The following is a 19,706-nucleotide window of genomic DNA, read 5'->3' as shown; positions in this document are numbered from 1 at the left end:
GTCTAGGGTAAATTCATCAAGCAGGGGCTGAGAAAAAAGGGGGTTCCCAAAACGCGTTTTCCCCATGCATTTTTCCATAGGACCTTTAGACAGGGCTACAGCCCGAACGGCTGAACAGAATTACTTGAAATTTGGCAGAGAGGTAGTCCTCAGGTCAGGGAAGTGCCTTTTGCAGGTCTGGTGTCAATCTGTTCAGTAGTTCCTGAGAAAATCAAAAGTAAAATCATATATATATGTGGGCGGAGCCTAACCACACATATCATCCTGAGATCTGATTGGTTGTCAGCACTTCATCCAAGAAGTGTTGGCAGCCATCTTGGGACCAATATACATGATAGCACCTCATTAAAAAGCATTGCAGTTAATAGAAGGTTTTAAGAATTTAGTTACATTATAAATCATTTGTTGATGGTGCCATACTCATTTTAGGAATTGTGGTATGTTCTAAGGTGATTTCACCATGTGAAAAAGCCTTCTGCTGGGATATCATGATTGAGAGAAAAATATTTTCTCTTGCTTTTCCCACAGAGGTTTGGAAGGTGATCTATAAGCTAAACTGAGAGCTTATTTTCTGTGAATTCACATTATCTTTCTCAGTCATGTGAGCATGAAGTCTGACATTCTCAGTAAAACATGTACATCCAACAAGGGCAGAGACTGTCAGTTGATTCCTTTGTGTTCTACTGCAGCTTCCCAGAGTGTTCCAAAGAACAACTAGAGCGCTAACAGTCCTACTTATGATAAACATATGGCACACCTGAAGCCATCTTGCTTGGATTAAAGTGGTAACTCTTAAAACATTTAATTTAAAAAGGAACAAAATGAGGGGGTTCATTTTTCCATAAAAAGTATGATTAGTGCTGCAGAAAGAAAAATTAGGGCACATTTTGAGTGACTTCTCAAATCCTCTTCTATTTCATTAAAAAATTCTGACATGCAGACAAACATGCACTTTCAATACCAGCAGCAGTTTTCCCTGGTGAGCAGTAGCTTTACTACAGTGATCTAATGAGCAAAAAGAGTGCTAACATTCTGAATTTATGGCAAATGTGTGACACATCTGAATGCCTTCTTGATGGAATCAAAGTAAAAAACTGAAAGTATTTCCTACTGAGGAGACTGCAGTAAATGAGGAAATTAGGAAACTTAATAACAAATAAGTCTCCCAAGATGGCCACCAGAGACAAAAGAGCCCAAATGTAGCCCAAATATCACCCAGATGTAGCCCAAGTATAGCCCAATGACAGAATGTCCCAGAGTGTTTTTAAAAACAACTAGAGCGCTTACTGTCTTCATTGTGACAAAAGTATGGCACACCTGAAGCCATCTTGATTGGAATAAACTGGTAACACTTAAAACATTTAATTTAAAAAGGAACACAATGAGGAGGTTCATTTTGCCATAGAAATTATGATTAATGCTGAAGAAAGAAAATGAGGGCACATTTTGAGTGACTTCTCAAATCCTCTTCTATTTCATTAAAAAATTCTGACATGCAGACTGAAACATGCACTTTTAATACCAGGAGCAGACTTCCATGGTGAACAGTAGTTTTACTACAGTGATCTAATGAGCAACTAGAGTGCTAACATTCAGAATTTATGGCAAATGTGTTACATATCTGAATACCTTCATGATGGAATCAAAGTAAAAAACTGAAAGCATTTCCTACTGAGGAGACTGCAGTACATGAGGAAATTAGGAAACTTCATAACAAATAAATCTCCCAAGATGGCCACCGGAGACAAAAGAGCCCAAATGTAGCCCAAAATCACCCAGATGTAGCCCAAATATAGCCCAATGACAGAAGTGTGCAAAACACTTATTATTTTGTGTTTTTGCAGTGTTATATAGTGCAGACTTGTCAGGTATTGGAGTGCTTTACATGAGCATTGGTTAAATCACACAAGAACAAATTCATTTTGGTTGTAGACATGGGGAGACTAAGTGATTTGACCAGAATCACAGAATGTCGAGCTGAAGCATAAACTCCAACCTGGTTCCCCAGTTGCAAAGTCTGCAGTTCTGGAAGTAACACCACAGCCTCTCCCCTAAGTGCAACATTTAATCAAGTGGTCAACTGGATAAAACAACATAAAGATACCAATTTAAAAGTGCTTTGTCGCTATTTGAAAACTCAGAAAATATGTCCTTATTTTAGTCTTTTAGAGCACTAACCATAATTTTGATGCCAAGAAGACCCTCTCATATATGTAATTTCTAAAGGAAATGCTCTAGGTATTACAGTTTTGATTACATCAAGATGACGTCAGGCGTTCCACACTTTTGTAATAAATATAGAATGTTAGCAATCTAGTTGTTCATTAGGATACTGTTGAGAGGCAGAGGCCAGGGGCACGGACTCTGAAAATTGAAGGAAGGTAGGAGGGTGCAAAGGCAACAATTTAACCACACTGAGCAGGCAGGAAGGGCCGTGCAGCTCAACAGACTATGGAGGGCAGTGGAAAGGGGGGCAGGGGCTACAAACCAACAATACAGGACTTGCAAGAGAGGCTGTGGCAATGTAATAGAGCATTGTGGGCAGAAGGAAGAGGCAATGGTAGTACAACCATACATGCCAACAGACCCGATTCAGCCAGGAAACGTCCAATGTTTTTAAGCTCAAATGGGCTTTATTTGATCTGTCTCCTGTCTACAATCTCCTCTTTTTCAATGTAACTCAAAGGGGAAAATCAATACCCCAGTTTTTTTTCCAAATCTCCCTCTTACCAAGTTCAAAATGTTCGCAAGTATGGTAAATTGGATCATGGAAGGAAATGGCAAATGAGGTAGGGACATGGACTTGGATAACAGAGGACAGGAGGGACATGGAGAGGTGCACCAAACTGACCCTGCAGGGCAGACATCAGGGTTTGCAGCAGCACAATACACCACACAGGTCATGCGGGACGGGAGTGCAGCACAACAATCCATAGAAAGCAAGAGGGAGGGGACAGGACCATGCACATGGACAACAGAGAACAGAGGGGCAAGAGGCAATGGTAGCTAGCTGACCATAATGGACAGACAGGAGAGAGAGCTGCAGCATAACAGACCATAAAGGGCAGGAGGGACGGATCAGGGGCATTACAATGAAACAGACAAGCCAGGAGAGAGGGAGTAGGGGTCTGCACATGTAAACAGAGGGCTGGGGGCAAGGGGGCAGGGCAGGAGCAGCAAGATAGCCATGGAGATCAGGCAGGATGGGCACTAGAAGCAAGACACACCATGAAGAGCAACAGTGAGACTGTGATGGCATACACACAGACCATGGAGGGAAGGTGGGAGGGGGTCAGGGGCAGCTAACTGACCACACAGGGAAAGTGGGAGGGGCCATGGCAGCACAGAAGACCATGCATAGCAAGTGGGAGGGTTAGTGGCAGCACAATGGCTATGATGGGCAAGAAGGAGGGTGCAGGGGCATGCACATGCACATGCACATGCACAAAGGACAATGGAGGATAGAAGGGAGGGTCAGGACCTGTGCACAGACAAGAAAGTTCAGGGGAAGGGGCCTCACAACAGACCGCACGGGGCAGGCAGGAGGAGCAGTTGCAGCACAACAGACCAGGGAGGGCAGAAGGGTGTGGCAGTACAATGGACCATGTAGGACAGGAGGAAGAGGATAGGGGCATGGCATGTGGACAGGCAGGGTGGAGGTGGCAGGGACAGGTTACAGTCATCTGACAATGCTAGGCAGGTGGGAGGGGAGTGGCAGCTCAACAGAACACTCAGAGTAGATAGGAGTGGCAGGTCCATGGAACATGGTGGGCAAAAAGGATGGAGCAGGGGCATGCACAAAGACATCGGAGGGCAGGGGGAAGGAGAATAGGGGCAGCAAGCTAAGCACAGAGTTTAAGGAGGAGGTCAATGATGGGGCATAGAATTGGGCAATGGAGGGCAGGAGGAGGGGACTGGTACATCATACTAAATTGAGGGCAGTGGCAGCACATCAGACCATGCATGGCAAGAGGGAGGAGGCTAGTTCATGGATTCACACAACAGAGGATAGGGAGGAGGGGATGGGGTAGCAAGCTAACTGTTCAGAGAAGGCGGGTATTAGGAACTTTATTGTTTTTAAAACGTGTGTCTGTGCGAACTACTTAAAATATGAACAAGTATGCAGCATAATCTCACTTTTATTCAGGAAGAAGAGGCCTTTTGTGACTGTGACTCCGGGCTCACTTGGCAGAAACACCCCCTGACCCTCCACCCCCTATCGCAAAATGTAATGCCCGTGAAAAGGGTAGGTGAACACAGTGTTATATAGAACATAGTCCTGAGGGCACGATTGAAAATGAAAACTAGATATAGTGTATGGTATAAACTATGCACCAAAAAGTGTGATATAAGATGAACCGGGCGTGAAATATAATATGCAATACATTGTGCGCAATGACAGATTCATTGAAGAGCGCGAGATAGCACAGGCACTAGCGCATGCTATGCGATATGCGCCTTGGAGTGTAATATGCACAGGGCAGTGTTGTGTAACCTAACTAGTCTCTAAAGTTGTAATATAAAATATGTGCTGGGGAGTGTAACGTTGCATATGCACTGTGACAAAGATATGGATCCCAGATTGTAATATGTATGGCATAGCACTGTGCGTTATAACATAGGCATCGAGGAAGGCACGTTAGATGGGGCAATATAACCCGTGCGAAGACAAGTGTGGCATGACATATTCACAGGGTGGTGTTACAGTGCACATGGGCTAGAGAGTGTCATAGCATATGCACTAGCTGGTGGAATACAACACAGAGGTGTGTGGCACTCGGCAGGCAATGGTGGGTGTAACACAGCATTGGGCTCTGCCAGGAGCGCGCTGTGACTCTCAAGTGATGTTCGTCCCCTTTCCAGAGAGTAAAATAAAAAGTATTACACATCCGGCAGTGGATGTGTGTTTTATTAACCGTGAGGGGGGTTTCTTAAATAGTTTTGGTCGAATTTTTGTCGAATCCCCTTTGAATGGCTTGGCGTGCATGTGTATTAAATGTGCCCGTCAATAGCTACCCATGTTTGTATAAATAAACAACAAGGGTGTCTACCGGGATTAGGCACGGTAGGGCATCAGACATGTCGGAGCTTTACTAGTGGTGTAAATACGTTCCACGTGGATTCATTGTATGCATAGTCGCCTTTTAATGAATATCACTCAAATGGTGATAGGTACGTACGGTTTGTCCAGCATGTCATAGGTGTGTCTATAAATATATATTTTTTTAAAATAATAAAAAACAGTGGCCGGCCCTGGGGATTGGGGTCAAAAAAATATAATTAGGAGACAGGCCCTGGGGGATGGGGTCATCAGGGCCAATAAATTAGAATAAGAAGGGGAACCACACAGCCCCCCTTCTTAAAAAATGAAAATAAATAAAAGACTGGCATCGTCCTGGAGGCCACGCCCCCTCCTTGCAGCACTCTGCAAACGCGCCCCCTGGCGAGTTGTAAGTTGGGGAATTAATTCCTCTTCAATACTGAGGGTCCCTGAGGGCCAACTAGCCCAACAGGCATCTCCAGTATGCGCCAGGGAGCTGCGCTGCAGACAGGTGTTCTGAGGCCAAGCCCCTTTTTACACCTCTCTGCAACACAGCTCTGTGGAGCTTACTGGAGGTACCTAGTGGTCTAGTTTGACCCTAGGGACCCTTAGGATTCAAGGGGACTTAATCTCTCAACTCAGAACAGCCACAGGGCGCGTTTACACAGTGGTGAAGGGAGTGGACGGGGTCTGAGGTGACGTGTGCAAACACGCACTATGGCACGTTTTAAATTGGGGATATAATTTCCCTTCAATACTGAAGGCCCCTGGGGGCTAACTAGCCCACCAAGTGCTTCCAGTAAGCGCCACTGAGCTGGATTGCAGAGAGGTGGTCCAGGCTGTGCCACTTTTTACACCTCTCTGCAACGCAGCTCTGTGGCACTTACTGGAGGTACCTAGTGGGCTAGTTGGACCCTAGGGACGCTCAGGATTCAAATGAACTTAATCTCCCAACTAAAAACGGACACAGGGCGTGTTTACACAGTGGGGAAGGGAGGGGACGGGGCCTGAGTTAACGTGTGCAAAAAGGCCCTGTGGCCTGTTTTAAGAGGTAGTTTTAATCCCCCTGCCCTATTATATACTAGGGGCTTACAGAGGAGGTCATGCTAATCACAGGGGGACCCCAACGCATAATGTTCCCTAGTGTATGTAGGTGTTTTCACTGTATTCTAAGTGTCTTTTAACATAGCACTGGCTCTAGGACTGGTTAGTCAGACTCAGTTACCACCAGTATCCATCTGAAAAAGTTGAGGGTACAGGATGCTTTTGCAACAAGGATTCTTTCTGCTCTTCTTTTTGTTCTTTCTGCACGTTGTCCTTCTTCCTGCACTTTTCTTCGTCTTTGAGGACTTCTGTTGCTTCTTTCTGCACTTCTTTTTTTTCTTTCTGTGCATTTTTTCTTCTTTATTCACATGTCCTATCTCTGTAGGCATAGTTAGAAATTAGCATTTAAAAAACCTTTGAAATTCACAGAAAAAACCATAGGTTTCAGGCACGTTATAGTTAGGAATTAGCATTTAAAAAACCTCAGAAATTCACTGAAAAAACCATAGGTTTCAGGGGTGTTATAGTTAGCTGGACTTTTCACTTGTACAAAACCATTGAAATTCCCCCGTTATAGTTAGTTCAGCTAACTATAACTTGCGCGCCCGCAATTCACTGCTGATGACGTCACATATTACATCACTCATGACATGGTCAGTGACATCACTCATGACATCACTGATGACATCTCAAATGACATCACTAATGACATCATCCTTGTGATAGTGGCAGACCTCCTCTCACCCTAATATAAACTTTGATACACACATTCAAAAATAGAGACTAAAATTTTCAAAACAATGGACATACCAATACCAGTTACAACAACCTCCTCAGTAATTCTAAGATCCACATACACATCCACTCATTCACCAACAGTCCTATACAGTCACTCATACATGTACTCACTCATCATATGTACTCATACATCTATACATCCTGATACACAATGCCACTCATCCATAGAGTTACTCACACACATAGTCACTCATGCTAATAAAGAATCAAACATACATTTACTTGCATATACAGTTATACACACACCACCACACTTACTTCTACGGAAACTTACACATACTTAGTCTTTTAAACAATCACTTATAGAAACACATACTTATTCATACAGGAACTCTTTCAATTTCTCACTCTCACATATACTCACTTATATACACCAATAGTCACATATACTAGTTTAAAACATATGTAGTTACTCATAAAGACACTATTGAGACAGTCATTCACTCACTAACACACCCATACACACACTCATCCACCCATACAGTCCTGCACACATGCTGTCTTCAACACATGCAAACAGTGAGTCACTCATTCATGAACCTATGCACTACATAATACCCCCCACCGAACCATGCAGACACTCAGACTGATACTCAAAAAACCAACTAATAACCTATATAGACACCTATGTAGCTACTCACCAACCCATGCAGCCACTTATACACAAAGTGAGAGACTGATACAGATCTTTACATATTTAAACATTACTCACTAAGCCATGTATTCACTATGATACACTTAATCAGTCAGTTACACAATCAATTTTTCAAAAACAAATCATCCATTTAGACACTTATATACCCATTTATTCTTCCATCGACCTTGAGATATACATATATAAAACATATTTAATTTTCAGAAAAACACACATTCACTGGATGATGTCATCAGTGATGTCATCAGTGATGTCATTTGAGATGTCATCAGTGATGTCATGAGTGATGTCACTGACCATGTCATGAGTGATGTAATATGTGACATCATCAGCAGTGCATTGCAGGCGCGCGAGTTATAGTTAGCTGAACTAACTATAACGGGGGAATTTCAATGGTTTTGTACAAGTGAAAAGTCCAGCTAACTATAACACCCCTGAAACCTATGTTTTTTTCAGTGAATATATATATATATATATATATATATATATATATATATATATATATATATATATTACCTACTGGCGGTCGCCAGTAGGTAGTTATAGTTAGGACCCCTTTTCCATAGGAAATCCGCAACATTCTATTTTTAATAACTTTGGCGCCGGTCGACGAATCCTCGCGAATTTCTCAAAATAGGTGGGGCGCTACGCTCCGCTCCTACCCTGAAAGTCTCGGGGGGATTCGTCAAGCGGGGGCTGAGATAAAAGGGGGGTCCCAAAACGCGTTTTTCCCATGCATTTTTCCATAGGACCTTTAGACAGGGCTACAGCCCGAACGGCTGAACATAATTACTAGAAATTTGGCAGAGAGGTAGTCCTCAGGTCAAGGAAGTGCCTTTTGTAGGTTTGGTGTAATCTGTTCAGTAGATTCTGAGAAATAGCCTTTAAATCAATATATATATCTGAGCCAGCTTACGGTACGCTTACCGTAAGCTTACCGTACGCGTACGGTGGCATGCGCGAGCGCGATTCTGATTGGCTCTTAGATCTTAGTAAACATTCGAAACAGCCGAAACCAGGAAGCGGCGGCCGCCATTTTCTCTCTCGCACTGAGAGCTAGGTTGTTAAATAAAACCAATAAACATATAAAGGGGCTGTTTAGACAGCTCCCACACACATAGCCATGTTGAGGGAGTCCCCAAAGACCCCCCAAGGCCAAAAATGCAATTTTTATTTTTTCGCTAATTTCGCCGATTACGCTTACCGTACGCGTACGGTAAAAAATGTAAAAAAAAAAAACACTATCCACACTCTCCCCACCCCCTGTGCTTTTGGTGACCGCAGGCCACCAAATATGCAGGGCTTATTTGTGTTGTGAAAAACCACAATATTTTAAACAAAAATAATAAAAGAAAAAATTAACAACACTCTCTCCACCCCGTGTGCAAATGATGTCCGAAGGGCACCATTTGTGCATGGCTTATAAAAATTAAAATATTACCTTTCAAAACGAAGTGCATCATATGTCCTCCATGTGCGCAAAGCGCATCTTGCGTACATGGCCCATCTAGCGTAACGTGGGCACGCGGTGCGCGTAGCGCACCGCGTGGCCACCGTGCGTGCACGGCACTAACTGCGTAAAGTGGGCGCACCGCGTGCTTACTGTGCACGCACTGTGCGCGCACGGAACGAACTGTGTTAAGTGGGCGCGCACGCCACGAATGGCGTAAAGTAACTTAGCATTTAAAAAACCGTACAAATTCACTGAAAAAACCATAGGTTTCACACACGTTATAGTTAGGAATTAGCATTTAAAAAACCTTGCAAATTCACTGAAAAAACCATAGGTTTCACACATGTTATAGTTAGCGGAAATTTTACTGATAAAAAACCAGTGAAATTCCCCCGTTATAGTTAGTGTAGGCAACTATAACTCGCGCGACCGCAATCTTCTGCTGATGACATATGTGTCTTTATGAAAAAAAAATATTTGAAATGTATGTATAGCTAAAAATGTATGGAAGAAGACATGGGCAAATACGTGTCTAAATACAGTATTAGCATCAGCAGAGGATTGCGGTCGCGTGAGTTATAGTTGCCTACACTAACTATAACGGGGGAATTTCACTGGTTTTTTATCAGTAAAATTTCCGCTAACTATAACATGTGTGAAACCTATGGTTTTTTCAGTGAATATATATATATATATATATAGATGTGATCAAGGCCACCTGGTGGCCGAAACGCGTAATGACATGCCTCGCCATCACTAACCTTGAATAAATCTTTATGAAGCACGTCTGGTGTCCGTGTGCTTTTCCTCCTCGCCCGCTGGGAAGTGGAAGGATGCGCCTGATATTCATATATATATAGTTTTTCGTTTACATATATATTTATTAAAAATAAAGTTTAACAAAAATCAATAACGTTTTTGGTTGTTCTCTTCACTGCTGTGTGACTCTTTCTTGTTCTTATTACTGTTATATAATGGAGTCCACCATGGTGTTAAATTTTGGGGCACTTATCGTGGGAATACTGGTGATGTCGGCAGTTTTCACCATCTGAATAGTGTGTTAGATTTATCTCAACTTTACTTCCATTGAAGTGCTGATAATGAAATGCAGACTAGCCGTTCCCGTACAAAAAGACACGAGGTGCACCTTTGCAATTTATTCTAAATACTAAAATCCTGTATTGAATTGCATTGAGGTAGTGGCTGCACTTACAGTGTACACACAAAATCAATTAAGAACTCTCATTGTATTTAAATTGATTGGGAATAGTTCGTCAAGTGCTGGATCTTGACGAGATGCACTGCTCAGTTCGTATATTTTTCTGCACACGAAAAAAATCACATCACAATTTTCACACCAACTGCAATGCGAAACAAATTGGGGCGATAAGCCACGTTAGCACCAGGTATTTTACACCTGCTTTCTGCTGGTGTTAAGCAGGACGACTACCTGCACCATGAAACTGAATACAGCCAAGAGCCACACCAGAACACCCACAGGTGCCATAGAATCAATGAGCATGATGCAGGGATATCCATGAGGGCCACAGGACTCATCGCAACAACTCCACGACCGCCAACGTCCCCCAAACCCGCATCTGAGCAAGTGTGTCCCTGTGGTCATTGTCTTAGCATGATAGGCACGATCCCTGCAACATCACGGTGTACTGTCACCTCAGCTTTGGCAGTGAGCCTGGACATGTAGCTACGCACACATCCTCCTACATGCACAACCGGCATGTGCTGGTCCGGAGTACACAGGTCAGCGCAGGGGTGTGCCTATCCAGCATGGGGAACAGGGTGTCTCAGACATGTCCGTGTACAGGAAGGGCGGTAAGTGTGTCTGTGTTCTGGTGTGGCCTGCCACAAAGGCCGCAGCACTCGATGTTGTAAAGTGTCATGCACCACCTCCAAACGGCACTGTGATGGTGTAGTTTGAATGCATCAGGACATGCGCGAATACGCATTACAATGGTGTGCCATACGAGTGCACGAGATACAACAGCGCACCGTAGAAAAGTGTAGGGGTTTGTGGGACGGAGAAGCAGCTGTTTGGCAATGTAACACACAGCGAACTCGCCCATGTGCCACGTGCTCTCATCCATGATAACCGCGGTCGCAGACATCCCACAACACCAACGACTGGCCTTTGTACACATCCTGTATGAATGCAGCGCCTTGTTCAGTGGTGTGATGTTGGCGGGTTGTGTGACTTGTGCTCCTTGTTGGTGTGTTTCATTTTGGCCATTATTTGTCTATACTTGTGCTGTACTTAATTGTGCATGTGTGCCATTCTGTCCATCTCAACTACCCCCCCCCCCCGCCCCTCCCACTCCCTGCTTCTTCCTCTTCCTGGTGCTGTTGTGTGTATAACTTTGTTGCTCCACACATAAACACATGTAAAGAACAAATTAGAATAGTTCCTTGATTCTTTTAGGTTTGAAAACTTCTCTCTATTGGTTTCTTTTTAATTTTCCATATAAACAGTTTTTTTGATATTTAACAACACATAGAATACGTTGCACTTCTGATTTCTATCAACACACTTTCTGCAACCTGTGCAGGTTAAAAGTTCATAAATGTTTTTAAACTTAACTATATTTTTTCGCAACATTTTCTCGAACATTTAACGGCACGTGCAGGTTAAAAGTTCACAATAGTTTTAAGTTTGAACAGTGCCTTCCAAATGCAAGAAGCAGCTGTGGTTTAGTTGAGCAAATTTTATCCTATGATATGTACTCCACGTTGAAACTGCTTTTTCTTAACCAATCACAAAGATGCTTTTCCACAAAACGAATGTGCACCCTACTTTTAAAAAAGAATGCTTTTCAACTCCCAATCACGTATCGTTTTGTATGGCAAAAAAAGGTACTTCCCCCATCTTTAAACATATCTCTTATTCTACCAAGGAAGTGCATGAGCTACAGACATCTTTCCATACCTTCCAACCATACCTTCAAAATGCTAGTGTGGATCGTAGGATTTAGCTATATTTTCAGGTGCAAGAGGTATGCATAACACAGACGTATTGACTTAGACCTAGGTTTACAAAACGTGGACATTAAATGGTTTACACAGAGAAAATGGAAGTTGCACCAATTGCTACCTTTGGTTAAAACCTCTTTGCATCTTCCACACCCTGACCTCATGATTGTGCATTGTGGTGGAAATGACCTAGGCACATTGACTGGGGTAGTTTTGGAAATGCTTATGGAGGACACCTTTGGACACCTCAGCTCAGCACCATGTGACTCTGGGCTATAGATCACTTAATAGCTCACAAAATTTCCACGCCGGCCTCGAGGGCCTTCAGACCCATAGGGGTGAGTAGTTTGCGCTTTACAAATAACGTATTGATTTGATACGCACAAATTTACCTTTGCACTCCCTGTATAACACCCCCTAAGCACCATACACTAGTTACAATGTTCAAAACAAAAGTTCCTCCGAGTAGGTATAACTACATTCTGACACTACTTGACAGATGTGGCACAGCGGCCAGAGCACATGACTCGCCGCATATGACACACAGTTTGGACTCACGCTTTCATCCCCGACTCCGGCAGCACCTCAGCTTAGCACCATGAGACTCTAGACAATACCTCACATATTTTCCGTACCCCAAGACTTTCAAACCAGTAGGAGTCAGTAATTCATCCTAGTAGGTATAAACACATGCTGACACTACTTCCACAGGTGTGCTGCAGCGGCCAGGGCACATGACTTCACACCATAAGACACACCGTTTAGGCTCACGCTTTTATCCCAGACTCCCGCAGCAGCTCACCTTAGCAGCATCAGACTACGCAGTACCTCACTTAATTTCCGTACCCAGCACTTTTAGACCGGTAGGTATGAGTAGTTCGCTTCGCACCCCCTCTATAGCACACCCTAAACACCCCACAGAGGTTACAGTGCTCCTACCCTCCTCTTTCCCACATTTGTTGCCCTTTTTTCCCCTTACTCGCTTCAACGGAATCACAAAATGGCACTTCCTAGTTGCAAACGCTCGCAGCCAATCAGCAGCAAGCTTGTGCTCGTAACGCCTCTGCCAATCAGATGGCAGAATTCCCAAATATCGATATCTGTAAATTTCAATATTTCTCAAACTACTGAATGAATTTACACCAAATAAACAAAAGCATGCTTTCTACCTCCCCTTTTTTCTAGGCCCCCCCCCCTTGACGAATCAGCCCCAAACTTCCAACATAGGAGCTGATCTCAACAAAGAATTAGTTTTGAAAATTTCCCGAAGATTCATCAATCGGCACCAAAGTTATTGCGAATAGAATGTTGCCATTTTCCTATCGTAACTAGGTCCTAACTATAACTACCTACTGGCGACCGCCAGTAGGTAATATATATAACACCAAATGATCCTGGATTACCACTTCCATTGGTAACTTGAACACAGGTACAGACCACAAAAGTGCAAATTTGAATATTGTGCTTTATTTTGCCAAATCAGTCAGCATGACGCGTTTCGGCTGCGTTGCCACAGGCTTGATCATATATATATATATATATATATATATATATATATATATATATATATATATATATAGCTCATCAGCGCGCAAGTCTGTAGCTATGGTTCAGAGGCACTTTCCATTGGAAAGGCATTTACTGGCTTGCTAATAACTTTGAAACCATGTTGAATCTCCACAAAATGTGGAATATATATTTATGGCATGCTAGTGAAAGCAAATATTGCCCAATAACGTTAGTTGTACCTACTTGACCAACAGAAATTAATCCACACATTTACTGGGCACCTGGATGGTGAAGCAGTACAGTCCATGCCTTCCGTCTTCATGGTAGCCTCTCTTTGGTGCAGACATCATCGGGTACATGCAGTAAGGCTTAGCCAGGTTCATGGCACAGACCCTTCAGCAGTTGAGGCCACCCAGAGTGATCAGGTTCGCAGCCAGTAGGTGCAGTTGCAGCCTCCTAGCCTTATGTGGCTCTCAGTGTCTAGGTGCAGTTATGGCTTCCTAGACTGATCACACTCACAGATGGAAGAGGGTCTTCTTGATTTTCTGGTGTCCATGACAGCAGTTGTACCTTACAGTCTCTAGTGGTTGATGGACACAATTGAATTGGTGCAGTCTTTGGAGCAGTTCTCAGGTAGGGGCTGTACAGAGAGGCTAGGGACCCACTCACGACACAGGTTGCTCCTGGCCAGTGGCGAAGCAAGGGGGGGGGGGGGGCTGGCCGTCCACCCCGTGTGGCAAAATACCAGTGCTCAGCAAAGATTTTTAGCTTAGGTGTTTTAAGCCATGCCAATTTTGATATCGCCCATGCTCCTTTCAGAGACCCCCAGTTTATTCATCTTACTTAAAACTCTGGGCGTAACACAGGCTATAGTACTACGCATCCCCCCGCAATGGGTGGTTCCCGATTTAAACTAAAGCCTTTGAATACCTGTGACACATGACTCTTTGGGCAGGGTCCAGCATTACATTCTGCAGGAACCCCATCATTCTGTGTTACACCACTAGTGGATACCCTGGTTTTGTCAATATTGGTTACGTCGGGGACTATAATAGGTCTTGCCTTTGGGACATTATAAGTGTTTAGCCATGCAGCAGTTGATGTTGCACCAAGGATATTGTGCTGTATAATTAAATACTTATAAGGTCCCAAAGGCAAGACCTATTGGCTATGCCAATGCTTCTTAAATTAGCAGCAGATCCTTTCTGGAAAATGTCCCTCCAATTCCAATAATGAAAGCATATGGTAAATTGACAACTTTCGAGCCTGGAACCCAGAGTCCTAAAATCAGAAGAGGCATGCCACACAGTCTTGTGATTCAGGACCAATTCCCTCTGCATCACAATGTAAATGTTATAATGTAAGTACTTACCAACATAACTTTAGATTGTGCTGTGTAGTACAGTCCTTACGTATTACAATTCAGTAACTTCCTGCTTTTTGTATCCTGGTCTCTTCGAGAGCTTATACCCCACGTTTCTATGCACAGCAGCTCATTGTTGAGATACAGTAGCGGGTTATCTATGAATTGCATTTGCGTTTGTTTTTATTCAAAATCTCTTAACCAAACAGTGATGATGAAGTTGACGAGACTGCACACTTGCCAGCCTCCTATTTGTTAAATGTATTTATTTATTAGTAACCTCGTGCATTTCAAACATTGCATTTGATTCTTTGCTCCTTGATAAATCATGGAAAATTGGCACTCAAGATGGAAATGATAGGAGAAAGGGCTGATTTTACAAAACGCTATTCACCTGCCTATGTTTTGCGTTTCTAGAGCGAACGTCTTGGGCATGTCTTCTGAGCCTGACTACACCCCTACTCCACCTTTGCTTGGGTCCGTCTGAAGCCCTCAGCTTGAAGTGGATATTTGTGCTGGGTTTCTTCCATCAACATACTTGATATTTCTTTTCAGTCTTGTTCAGTATTGTAGTGTTGGGTATTTGTAGAACAGTGAGGTGTCATGCAACGCCGTGTAGAATGTTAAGGGTCACAACAATGCAGGTCTCCTAGGAGGCGGGGTCCTCACTTCTGGGGTGGGGGGGGGGGTCTGCAGTTGGTGGATGAGGTGCTCAACAGCCGACCCTACTACATGCCTAGTTGCTAATAAAATATTATTACTTACTTCAGTGTAGTGTCGTCACTACACTTTTGTGGTGACGATTTAGCGACGAGGCGGCGAACACTACTCGTGCCGGGAGCTGTGATTCCTGTTCCTACTCTACGTGCTTCACCACAACACTGAACTGTGTGACTGCGGAAGCTTTGATGTTGGAAATTTCTTCCTTTCCGGCCGTACAGTCTTCCTTTCTGGCCGTACGGGCACTGTGGTCACATGAGGAAGGGAAAATGTTTTCCTCTTTTAATCACTGTTTTGCTGTAAAACGCTGCATGTGCACACTCCGCACGCTAAAATGCGCAAGGCTTGTGCTTTGTCTAGCAACTATTGGACTGCTCTCTGCTGTGTAGGCGTCTCCGGTGTTTGGGCTCGATCAGCTTTCACTGTTACCGCTTGTTGCCTGGGAACCGCTTTCAACCACTGTTGCTCCCAAGGCAATTCTTTGCTGTTCAGTGCGAGCCGATGGCCTACGTTTCACACGCTGATTCTCACAGCTTAATTGGGGCAGCATTTCGGCACATTTCCTCCGGTTACAACTGCACTTCATTGTCACCTTTCAACGCGTGTTGGTTTCAAGCCTTTCCCTTGCCGTTTGGTGTGAACCTGTTGCTGTATTTTCACACACTGATTCGCACAGCTTAATAGGGGCAGCATTTCAGCATATTTACTACTTTGTGACGTACAGTGCGGTTCGGCAGATTATCTGATGCCGATTCACACAGCATATGTGTGGTTTGGCAATTTAGGTTTCACTGGTTCACACAGCAGGCCAGTTTATTTCCATTTATGTGCCGAGCTGTCCACAGCAAATTATAGCCTCTTTTTTTTTTTTTTTAAGAAACCTTTATTACACAATAAAAATACATACAAGGGCCTACAACCACCAAGGCCGGCCGCTACAGAGCCCGAGGGCCCGCAATGCAACGCCACACATTCAAATGAACCAGAGGCGAAGCTCCCGGAAGTTCGTGAGCACATGCAACCGGCCGTGGCCATAGGCCAAGAGCAATCGGAAAAAACAGTTTCATTTTCTAATAAATACAACACACACTCTAGGCAATGAGAGTCCGAAATAGCAGCGTGCGCTTCCCAGGACGGGGGACAACGTACAGTGTCCGAAGCAGTTCTTGACAGGAAGTGGTAGTGGGGGGCGATGGGAAGACAAAGCATGGAACACACCTTACACAATCTCCTAATGTGTGGCTAGGGGGACAAAGCAATACTATAGCCTATCTTAAAGGTGTGCACTGCAGCGAAAGCATTTTGCTGATTTGCACAGCATAAATTGAAGCATTCTTCTGAGTGCTGTTCGCTAATTCCCACAGCATGCTACAGTATTCTTGAGTGCAACCCAGCACCTTATGCTTACACTGATCTGCACAGCTGATTGGTACATACTCCTTTTTGTTATGCGGTCCTGCAATATTTCTTGTTCTTTCTTTCGCTGTTCTGTGCACATTAATGTTTTTATACTATTTAATGTGATTTACTTACTGTACAGTATTTATTTGCCTGCAAAAGTTTGACTATTGTTTCGTTACAAAAGTAAAGGGGTTTAAAACACTCTAACCATGGCAATTCCTGCACCGAATATAACTGTGAATCCACCCAAAGAGTTCCTGCGTATTCCGGGGTATCCACCAGTTTAGTGGTTACAGTGGAAGGAATATATTTTTCATTATATCTCCACTTTTGACCACTCCAACAAACTATCTACAGAAAGGAAAAAAGGTATTAATATTGCACTCTTTAGGCCCTGAGGGTTTGAGATTTTATAACCAGCTTAACATGGTGAAGATCTTAGACAATTAGATACTTATTTTTCTCCAAAATTATGTATAGGAATTACTTGTTACAATTGTTTTTACGAAGTAGTAGAAGAATGAGTCAATTGAAGAATATGTAACTGCTTTAAAAAAACTAGCATTGGCTTGTCATTTTGGAATCGTACAAGAACTAGTAAGAGACCAAGTTGTAATGCATGCTCATGACCCATCTATTCAGTAGAGGTTGTGGGTAAATGGGGACAGTCCTTTTGAAAGCTGTAATGTTGGTCGGAAGAAAAGCTGAGTTGTCGAGCAGGTGTGCTAAAGCATTCAAGAAAGAGAATTTGCTTGCAGAACATGAAATAGTAGCTAGAATAATGGCCAACCAACTTAAAGTATTTAAAGCCAGCAAAGGTGTACAGAGAAAATAAGGGGATGAAAAACCTGCAAGAAAGGAACTTAAATGCTTTAGGTGCGATAGTAAGAACAGTCTGGCTAATAATAGGAATTGTCTGGCCATAACACAAAGTGCAGCATTTTTGGTAGAATGGGGCATTGTGCTTGTGTGTTAAAAAAAGTGTTAAGAAAAGGTGAAGTTAAATATATTGAGGAGAGTGCAACATATTACTCTAGTGAAGATGATGATGATTCAAGTGTTATGAACATAAGAGAGAAAGTAGTCCTAAAAATTGAAAATAAGAACGACAAATATAAACCTTTGTGTTTTATGAAAATTGTGGGGGGGGGGGGGGGGGGAGGTTCACATTGCTGCAGATTCTGGTTCACCATTCACTATTGTGAATGAGTCCATATGGAAGGATACATTTGAGAACAAAATTGGGTTCTCTTCTTTATGAAACAGGTATTGCACCCGAGAGTTCTACTGGCAAAACAATAGAAATGTTAGGGTACAGAAATTTACTCCTTTGATTCAAGAACAGGAAGGCATTGGGTAAAGTTTATATTTTCAAGAAAGGTCCTTTAGTTCTGGGATGGCGGGATCAGAGGAATCCTATAGTTTTAGATCCCAATGGTATAGAACGAGTATTGGTGCTTGATGAGGGGGAGATTTTAGGGAAAAGAATGTGTGATGAATTTCCTAAATTTTTTGCCAGAAGTATTGGCAAAATGGAAAGATTTGAGCACAAAATAGTTTGGAAGGAGAATGTTTTTCCCAAAATACATAATCTCAGGAATGTGCCCACATCTATAAAGGAAGAGGAAAGAAAGGGTAATTATAAAGAATTGGAATGATTAGTAAAGGATGGTGTGATAGCTCTGTTAGTGGTTGCAAGGAAAGCGAACGGCAATATCAGTTTGTGTTGATCTTCGCCACCTCAATGCTCATATTTCGGTTGACCAATTGCTATTACCCCAAATCAACGAGATGTTGACTAAAACTAGGGGCATAGAGTTCTTTTCCACCATAGATTTATCTCAAGCATACCACCAAATTCCTTTGTGTGAGGATAGAAAGAAGTACACCGCTTTTATTTCACATGTGGGATGTTTTGAGTTCACAAGAATGCCATTCGGGTTGATGGCTGCTGTTTTTCAGCACTTAATGCTCAAGATCTTCGGAAAATTAGCCCACGTTTTCGTTTTTCAAGACTATATTCTTGTAATGGGTAAGGACAGTAATGACCATGATGACAAACTTAAACGAGTTTTCTTTGTTGAACTAACATGGTTTAACTGTAAGAGTATGCTAAATGCAGATTTTCTGAAAGGCAGGTGACATATTTAGGTCATGAGATCAGTGCGATCGGGATCTAGCTTAAGGCTAAACTAGTGGAAGCTATTAAAAATGCTCCCAGTCCTTAAAGTAAGGAAGAAGATACTCCCAGTCCTAAAAGTAAGGAAGAAGTGACTAGTTGAATTTTTTCCAAATTTGTCAACAATTTTTCTATGAGAACTTTCCACATTAGTCGGCTACTTGAAGCCAGACTGAAATTTGAATGGTCTAAAGGAATTTATAGATGTGAAAAATGTATTTGTGGCAAGGGTTTGATCCCATGGGAAAAAGTATGATCATCACTGATGCTTGTAGCATAGGTCTTGTGGCAGGATTATCATAGTATGATAAAAACGGTAACAAACGAATCGTTGCTTATGCATCAAGATCATTCTCACCAGCTGAAGAAAAGTATGCAGTAATTGAATTGGAGGCGTTGGCGTGTGCTTGGGCACTTGAACATTTTTGTTCATTTATTTGGGGCCGAGAAGTTACTATTAAGTGTGACCATAAGCCTTTGGTTAAGGTATTGACAAATGTGGATATGAACAATGCAGCCTCAAGGTTGGCCAGGATTTCTGTTGGATTACTAGATTTC

General features: G+C 42.9%; 1 protein-coding gene across 2 annotated transcripts in view; it reads left to right on the top strand.

The window, feature by feature from the left end:
- Nucleotides 1-19,706, top strand: part of AKT2 (AKT serine/threonine kinase 2) — a 686,003-nt gene that overhangs the window by 102,869 nt on the left and 563,428 nt on the right. The gene's annotated exons all lie outside the window — the stretch shown is intronic.

Source organism: Triturus cristatus, chromosome 9 (assembly GCF_964204655.1).
Source record: "Triturus cristatus chromosome 9, aTriCri1.1, whole genome shotgun sequence".
Classification (NCBI taxonomy): Eukaryota; Metazoa; Chordata; class Amphibia; order Caudata; family Salamandridae; genus Triturus; species Triturus cristatus.
The sequence above is the reverse complement of the archived record's forward strand: the minus strand, read 5'-3'. Positions and strand labels throughout refer to the sequence as shown.